Source organism: Saccostrea cucullata, unplaced genomic scaffold, assembly GCF_032062105.1.
Source record: "Saccostrea cucullata isolate Sc308-1 unplaced genomic scaffold, CSIRO_AGI_Scuc_v1 ctg861, whole genome shotgun sequence".
In the NCBI taxonomy this organism is placed as follows: Eukaryota; Metazoa; Mollusca; class Bivalvia; order Ostreida; family Ostreidae; genus Saccostrea; species Saccostrea cuccullata.
The window spans coordinates 1-9,858 of NW_026935377.1; positions in this window are offsets into that span (position 1 = coordinate 1).

Genomic DNA, 9,858 nt, shown 5'->3' on the forward strand with positions numbered 1-9,858 from the left:
AATTAATTGAATGGCAGTACTACTCGCAATTATACTGAAATGACCATGGACTGCACGAACACCTATATAAATCTATCGTAGTCTATTCTCAATTTTCCAAATAAAACATGGAGATTATTTAAAATTTATTCACTGTTTCTTGAATTCACGGATTTGTTAACACCGTGAATATAGCGAATATTAACACCGCGAGTTATTTTCCCCCTATACAGTAATAATGAAATAATCTGATTCCTAACACTTCCAGATACAAATATCACGAGAGAAAAATGATTCCTCCTGTCACTAGGTTATAAATAGCACAGAACTCCACATGTTTTTCGCCTTTATTATTCCTGGTCTCAACCCCGTGCTTTCCCATGGCTCTTTCACAGTCGGTGTTGTCTTTTGAGATCTCCAATGATGACACGGAGGTCGTACCGTGGGGTCTTCTCTGACTCTGCCTGTAGTTAGTTGTAGATATTGTCATTGTCCTTATCGATACTGTAAAATTATTGGTTGGGGCGTAGCATTTATTAATATAGTGTTAATATGCTTGCCCTTCATTCTTGCATTCATCAATCGATCATTTATGGCCTGCATTCTAGCAGGCACCTTTCTTCACCTTTCTCGAGCAGACTCTCTGATAGCTATTGAAGAGAAAATGGAGATCAAGAAGAAGATCAACTGACCAAGTCCATACAACTTCACGAGAGACAAGAGGATATATATATATATATATATATATATATATATATATATATATATATATATATATATATATATATATATATATATATATATATATATATATATATATATATATATATATATATATATATATATATATAAAATTTAATTTTGTTTCTATTCTAGTCTCTCATTGGTTGATTTCCAAAAAAGAACGCAAACCATTTCTTGATAACATGGTTTGGTATCACACCCCCTTGATAACCAGCTGAATCATCTGTATCTATGCAATCCCCACATTTCCAGTCCATGGGATTACATGGAAAATTCAAGATTTAATAAATGTACCTTTAACTTCAAACAGTAGCTCGATCTTACCTGCGTGTAAACAAACATCATGGCTGCTAGATCTGTGTATCAGTTATTACCTCCCCTTGTTTCAAATCACTTCCGTTACTAGGGATGTATTATTGAGCGGCAAATTTGAACTCATAAAAAGCAGCACAATTTTACACCCAAAGTTGTTTATTTATTTTAAAATTAAATTATATGGAATGACTCTAATTCTTGGCCAAATTATTCGATGATAACCTGGTTTGGGTCAGCTTCGCGGATTATAAAACGTAAACTGATCCAAACCAGGCTATCATCGAATAATTTGGCCAAGAATTAGAGTCATTCCTTAAATAAATAAGTTTACGCCTTTTTTTAAATTAAGAATTAGAGTCATTCCTTAAAAAAAGAAAAAATATATATATATACATACATACATATATATATATATATATATATATATATATATATATATATATATATATATATATATATATATATATATATATATATATATATATATATATATATATATATATATATATATATATATATATATATATATATATATATAGCGAGGTCCACAAGTCAGGAAGCTTGCTCGCCGTGACAAGAGAGAAGCCATGAACCGACTTGCAGCTGAGGCAGAGGAGGGCAGTACGGGGATAGCAATTAAGGGAGAATTACAAGATCATTAAACGAGTGTTTGGTAAATTTAGAGGAAACACAAGATGACATATCAAAGACAAACATGAAATACTACTGACAACAGAAAGGAGAAATATGGGTCGAACACTTCCGTTTCTTTTGCCCTCTGGAGTACAGTGCAGTAACCTAATTACTTCTGGTCCGCGAAGATTACAAATGTAGACCTGCTGATTCATGAGAAGATGAGCGCAAATAAGAGGGTTTCGTACTATCACCTCCAAACGCCAATGGAGATGGATATGGCATGTTATATGAAAAGACCCTCATTCAACTACAAGAACAGCAAGGCACTAGATTCCGGAGGGCAAAAGAGAGGGAGGCCAAGATCTTGGAGAAAGACGATGGAAAGAGAGATAAAAGCCATGCACTAGACTGGTGATCATTAAATAAGCTGCTCCAGGATAGACGAAAGTGATGAAAGTTTGTTTGTGCCCTACACATCACATGTTGAATTACAGTATTTTTAAAAAGTCAACCATAAAATTTTGTGAAAAGAACAAAATACTCTGAAAATAGATATATACATCACATTCTTGTTCTCAGGATATTTTTGCCCAAGAAGATACAGATGAAGACCTGCTGAGCAGATGCAAAAAAGGACATAGGTATCAAACAAAACGCCAAAGGAGATGGATAGGTTGTACTGAAAGACCTTCAGTCAACAAGAACGGCAATGCACCTGACCCCTAAAGGCAAATGAAAGAGAGGGAGGCCAATAACAATACGGAGAAGGACGGTGGAAAGTGAGATGAAAGCCATGCACCAGACCTGGGGATCATCGACGAGGCTGGCCCAGGATTGACAAAAGTGGAGGAAGTTAATTTGTTGCTGTCTTGCTTGTTCTTGTTGAATATTTTTCCTCTTTTACCAATGATAAATGAGTTTCCACATAAGATAAAACCAAGTCAATTACTATCATGTAGTTATATATTTATTGTAAATCTCATTCTACACAGAGTTTGGTAAATCAGGTATTCAATTCAAAGAAAAGCTCTTGTTGTTTAATTTATACAACATAATTTCCTGATTCAAATTACCCAATAAAATATGCAGAATACATTATCGAAGATGAACATGGAGAGTAAACTGAATTGAAATATGTTTCAGTATATTATTTTAACACATTGAAAATACATAATGTACACATCATTATTTTACAGTGTGTGATCATGTACATTAGCCCACTCTGCTACAATTTTTAGGTCACCTGAGTAACTCAGGTGACCTATTGCTATCCGTTTTCGTCCGTCGTCGTCCGTCGTGTGTCGTGTGTCGTGTGTTAACATTTGAACATTTTCAGCTTCTTCTCTGCAACCACTGAACCAATTTCAACCAAATTTAGCACAAAGCATCTATGGGTGAAGGGGAACAAAAATTGTGAATTTCATGATCCCTGCCCCCCTGGGGCCTGAGGGGTGGGGCCAAAACCACTAAAATTGATGCAATCTTTAAAAATCTTCTTCTTTACTCCTGGACATCAAGCAGTCAAACTGTTGGCATAATTTTAATCAACATTGAGCCCTTTACCAAAATTGTGAAATTCATGGCCCCAGGGGTCAGGGTTTCTGGAGTTAGGGCGGGGCTCTGTTGATCATATACTGAAAATGTAAAATTCTTAGAAATCTTCTTCTTTCCCCCTGTGAATAAAGCAGATAAACTAGGTGCATGGTTATGATGATCAAGGGTGCCTTTGTCAAAATTGTGAAATTTGTTGCCCTGGGGTGAAGGGTTTTGGGCTGGGGGTGTCTATATTGATTATGTAATGAAATTTGAACATTTTCAGCTTCTTCTCCAAAACTACAAAACCAATTTCAGCCAATTTTGGCACAAAGCATCTATGGGTGAAGGGAAACAAATATTGTGAAATTCATGGCCCCTGTCCCCTTGGGGCCTGAGGGGTGGGGCCAAAACCAATAAAATTAATGCAGTCTTTAAAAATCTTCTTCTTTACTCCTGGACATCAAGCAGTCAAATTGTTGGCATGATTTTAATCAGCATTGAGCCATTTACCAAAATTGTGAAATTCATGGCCCCAGGGGTCAGGGTTTCTGGAGTTAGGGCGGGGCTCTTTTGATCATATATTGAAGTTTAGTTGCATAATAGTATGGAATAAAGTATGGTGCATTGGAAATCTTTATAGTAAATTACCTATTAGAATATGCAATAGGAAAATGTTTGTAATAATGTTGTTTGTCAATGTATAAAATTCAATATTGCATCCGAGATAATTTTTTTCCAGCTGATTTTGATATTCCGGAAATATAGTTGCGACGCCGATACACTTTCTGATTTAGAATATCTCACACATGCGCAAATGTAATCGGCCATTACAGCGTCTTCCGGCAACTCGGGAAAGTCTTCGGAGAAAGTCAAGCCTCATTACACGATTTAATTTGTTTTTTAGGTTTAAGAGTTTGCGTTACGAAGGGTGGGTATGATTGTTTGTAGTTTTTAAGTTTAAACATCATGGAATGTGAAATGCTTTTGCGAATATATCGATTTTGAGGTGACATAATTTCAACTGTGTTAAAGGATTGCTGGTTCGAGAAATTTATATTTGTCATAATAAATTATTTTTATTGGGTATTAAATATGTTGTTTTTTTGTATTTATATCGAAAATGTACTCTGGATTTGAAACGTGATGAAATATGTAGGTCGGATTCTCTAAAGAAAATAATGGCGTTGATTGGTAGGAACGTTATAACTATAAGGCCTAAATTAAAGTATTGTTTGTTTGCCCTTTGCCGACCCAGATTTTTAGCAATGGTTAGGTAGGTAGGAAAAATATTTTATTTTTTATTTTTGACATCAAATTACAACTGTACTACTAAAATTTTAGAAATTCAATATTGCTGTGTACATATTCCTTGTAATTGGAACTTTGCTTCATGGAACAAAATGTACTAGTACCTATTAAACAAATCTGGAATACTATAAGCTGCATATCTATCTTTGTATGTCAATACAAAAATGTTTATTGATTTCTTTTTTAAAAGAGTCTAAAACAATACTTTGTTTACTTTAAACAATATATGGAAACAGTTGAATTTTTTTTTTGAATTCCATTCAATGGGTGTATTACTGATATTAGCCCCACCTTTCATTAATTGCATTAATATCTTCTTGAGATTTCACATTTTTAAAGTTGTTTTTATTTAAAAATGAGACAGGTATTATTTGACAGGTATTATTTAAACGTTTACACACTGTCATTTCAAAAAAAAAAAAAAAGAAAATACCTGTTTTTTAAAAGCAAATCATAGTAAAACACTGTGCAGAATGGTGCATTTCAACTTCGATTTTATAGAGAGTCTACCAACTCTGAACCCTCCCCATCGCATGTCTCTCTCTATTTTTTTAATTGCTCTTTCTACCTTTTAGTTAGTGTTTACCCCAAATTTAATCATCAACGGTCAGATGGAATTGCTGTTGTAAATATCTTCATTAAAAACAAAGCATGACATCCTTCTTTGTCAAGTTTATATGTTTTCAAATTTTAAAAACTACTATTATTAATTTGAAATGTACTCTTTCCACTTGGATTTAGTAATTGAATTAAAGTATAAAAATTTATTTTTGTCAGTGAATCTATCTAATTCATTTGGGGAAATTTACGTATGTTATTTTTTAAAAATGTATAAAGTTTTAAGTTTGGCTAACAGGTACTTCCAATTCCTTCAATTTCAGATCTTTATTAAATCCAGGAAACAGAACTCTGGCTCCTTATAATGAGAAAAATCCATCCACCCATCAGTTAAAAGCTGGAAACTCAGACCGTCTGTAGAATCTTATTAATTCTTTTAATTGCCAAGTTAAATTGTGATATTTACTCTGAATATTATTCAAATGAACGTAAACAATGTTTGGTCATTTTTATAAATAAGTAAAAAAAAATATCTTGTAAGTTGTTTTTTTTTTTTTTTGTTTTATACTACACTTTTTATATGCGCATTCATCAATATTGTGCATTTCCTTTTATTAGTCTGACCCCAAAATCATGTTTTCAAATTTTAAAAACTACTTTTGTACTCTTTCCACTTGGATTTAGTAATTGAATTAAAGTATAACAAATTTATTTTTGTCAGTGATGTTGGGGAAATTTATTATGAAATCGATAAGTAGCATGCTCCAAACGACCGGCAGTCTTGTTAACTTTATGAACGTGGTAGTCAGCGCATTCATCAACATGATCAACAAGATCAAATATATCTCTGCGAGTGTTTTTTTTTACCGCTTGTCAAACACTTCATTCAGTTCCTAATGTCAATCATTAACACAAGACTGAGAAAAGGGAAAATCAAAGCATTTATATTTTTATGTGAAAAAAAATTGACAAGAAACAAATCAAATAAAAAAATTTGTAAATGAAAAGTACAATAAAATATTTTGAGTTGGGCTTATTTTCGTGGGTCGGTCCGCTAAGGGCAAACAAACAAAATTTTAATTTAGGCCTAATCATTCGAAAAGTACCTAGTGAAAATGGCACTTACTGAAAACGGCACCTATATATATGCAAAACGGCACTTGTTGTGAGTTGTGACTTGTATGTGTATTGATGTTCTCTATGTAAGCACTACATTGACCCTGTTTAGTAGGAATGATGCAGAGTAAAACATGACATATATGCATACGTTTCTTTATCTGAAATATTATAACAATTACTTTATTTCAAGCTTGCAAAACAAATAATTTTTATAAATGCTGCATCAAATTTTCTTTGAAGTGTATGATTACCTTTGATCAAAGGGGATGTTGACAGACAACTTTCACATTTAAAAAAAGTTATTCCCCTGACCGTGCGGGATCAGTCATGGTTCAATCGGCATAAGTCACTGTTAACCGTCTATTATTTTACCAACTTCATGAGTCAGTATCTTAGAAATAAATTCTGTATGAATATGTTCATTATGTTAATCATATTACTCCATACTCTGGCAATACACATCAGGTACAAATCGAAATTATTCGATTACATTTGAAGATTAAAAATATTATTACCGAAAATCTGGAAATTTTTACTGTAGATAAATTTTTAGCACATTTGCAGGTGCATTGCATTCGCAAAAGTATATTTCTTAAAAATAAATCGACATGTAAAGAATTTTTTTCCTGATAGTTGGTGTCTATTTTCAACTTGGTTGACAACAGGTAAGCACTGGTCCTTTGTAAAAAGAAATCTGTTTATACTGCTGTAATTACAAGCTAATTACCAGTGCGTGAAAATTGCCCTCATTATATGCAATATCATCCAATGGTTTGACAAGTACTGAGACGGTATGTCACTTTTTAATTAATTTGCCTAGAAAGAGAGACCAGTTGATTTATCTAACCATGTATCAACATGGGCGATAACAAAAACTGAGATGAAAATCGGGATTCTTATTTGTAGCACCAGTGACAATTTGCAAAATTTTAAAGCGTAAAAATTAATTATCAGCTTTTTGACCCATATACCCAAAGATAAATCGACGTAAAAATTTCCAGATTAACGATAGGTAACTTGCAAAGGACAAAGTGGGGAAAATTAGCATTATGCCAAAAATGGAATACAACTCTTTGAAATGTGAAACTCGTCTATTGCAATCAAAATATGGATATATGTGCAGTGATATGTACTATGTACCAGGATTGTTCAAAAAGTCTGTGGGCAAATGCTAAATTTTCTAAGTAATGTTTGCAATGGCAAATGTTTATGGTAATATCTTGATATAGACTATGATTTAGTAAATATACTCAAAATTTAAACAATGCATACTATATAATGAACAGTATAGGTGTGAATACCTTGTATATGAAAGCCGCATGGGCCATTCTGACATAACGCTAATTTCATGATAACACTAAAATACAGATTTTGAATTTTAATCTTATGTTTATGGTCACACGTTAATTTGTATGCAATAATATTTATGTTCAGACCATTATGGATTTAATTTTTAAAATTAAAAAAATATTCACGATAATTTACGAGCGACATCAATATAAACACTTTGTTTACACAGGCTGCACAGCCTAGTCTGATGACACTAGATTTATAATGACATCATGAATAAGGATATTTTCTTTTCATGGAATAACAATGGTTTTCCACTTCTTATAGGGTCACCAACTTTGTTGCCACCGGGCGCATAGTGTTTCACAAACTATGTAAATGAACTTTGACCTCAAAATCAAAAGGGATCTATCTGAGGCCATATGGAGTTGCTGTGTAAAATTTCACGACAGACTGACCAAATATTAATATCCCTTTCTTTTAGCAGGGAACAAAAACACTGATAAAAGGGCACATGCCTTCTACAATGTACTAGGCTAGATTAAAAACTTGAAAGAATATGGTTCCAGACCATCGGACATCAATTATTTCAACCCCAGAAGTCCAGATAGTGCTTAAGTTTTTAAACTTTTTTCTTTAATTTGTAGATGGATTTCACATATATCAGAGACGTTGACATAAATGAGATATGTACATGTTATTATTTGAATTCTGATTTTTGAGGGAAATAACAGCTGTTGGACCTGGTTCTTTTTGCAAAAATATTGCATATAGGGTATATACTACTAGAAGTCATTGTCCACTAAACTTTGGATGCTGGATCTGATCTATATTTTTACCAACGCAAACGAAGTCTGTCTAGCTGTCCCGTCTGTCTGTCTATGCAAACGTGTCTGGTCCATATCTTTCTTACGGAGGAACATTAGAATCTACTACTCCACACAAAGATTGCCCATGACCTAAGGGTGTGTCTTGACCTTGACTCAAGGTCAATTGGGGAAGTTCAAGGTCACTGGAAGAAAAATTTCATAATTCATGTCCAGCCCATATTTTTCTTATGGATAAACTTGGTAGGTTCTCATTTCACACAAAGATTGCCCATGACCTACGGCTGTGTCAAGACCATGACATAAGGTCATTTGGGGAAGTTCAAGGTCACTGGAAGAAAAAATTCATAATTCGTGTCTGGTCCATGTGTTTCTTATGGATAAACTTGGTAGGTTCTCAATTCACACAAATATTGCTCATGACAAAAGGGTGTGTCATGACCTTGGGTCAAGGTCATTTGGGGGAAGTTCAAGGTCACTGGAAGAAAAATTTCATAATTTGTGTCCGGTCCATATTTTTCTTATGGATAAACTTGGTAAGTTCCTATACACAAAGATTGCTTATGACCTTGAGTCAAGGTCATCAGGGAAGTTCAAGGTCACTGGAAGAAAAATTTCATAATTCGTGTCTGGTCCATATTTTTCTTATGGATAAACTTGGTAGGTTCTCAATTCACACAAATATTGTTCATGACGAAAGGGTGTGTCATGACCTTGGGTCAAGGTCATTTGGGGAAGTTCAAGGTCACTGGAAGAAAAATTTCATAATTTGTGTCCGGTCCATATTTTTCTTATGGATAAACTTGGTAAGTTCCTATACACAAAGATTGCTCATGACCTTGGGTCAAGGTCATCTGGGGAGTTCAAGGTCACTGGAAGAAAAGTTGTATAATTCATGTTTGTTAAATATCTTTATTATGAAAAAAATTGAATCTACTTCTTCACAGAAACATTGCTTATGACCTGAGGTTGTACCATGACTTTGAACCAGGGTCATTTACGCAGTTCAAGGTCACTGACAGAAACAGAAAAAGTTCTTAATTCCTGTCTGGTCTGTATATTTAGTCTGTTTGTTTTTTTTTATTCGGCTGCACCTTCGTTGATTTATGAAAAATATAATGAGCAATTACATTTGCAATAAAAATGTTTTAGAATTTCTTTCCTCTCTTAGATCCATAAAATATTCATGATTACCTTTGAAAAATTCAGCCGGGGCTATTTTGATATCTAATAAATTTCTCGTTTTCTGTATAAATTAGGATTCATATATTATAGGTGAATGACGTGTCTATAGAATAAGGAGTCTGAATTAAAAACAAATCAGATAAGTTTACAGATGCATAGGGACATATTTTAAATTTGATTTCAGAACTTCAACTCTCAACTCAAGTCCTATCCTAGGCCCAGGTTTAATTTTATTTATTATTTTAGAGATATGATTGATATTATTTAAGCAAGTATTTCTGAAGGAATAGTAATACTGATTGAATTGTTTTTGTATATTTTGAAGATGCCTCGCAAAAAGAACTGGAGGATGGGACTGGTG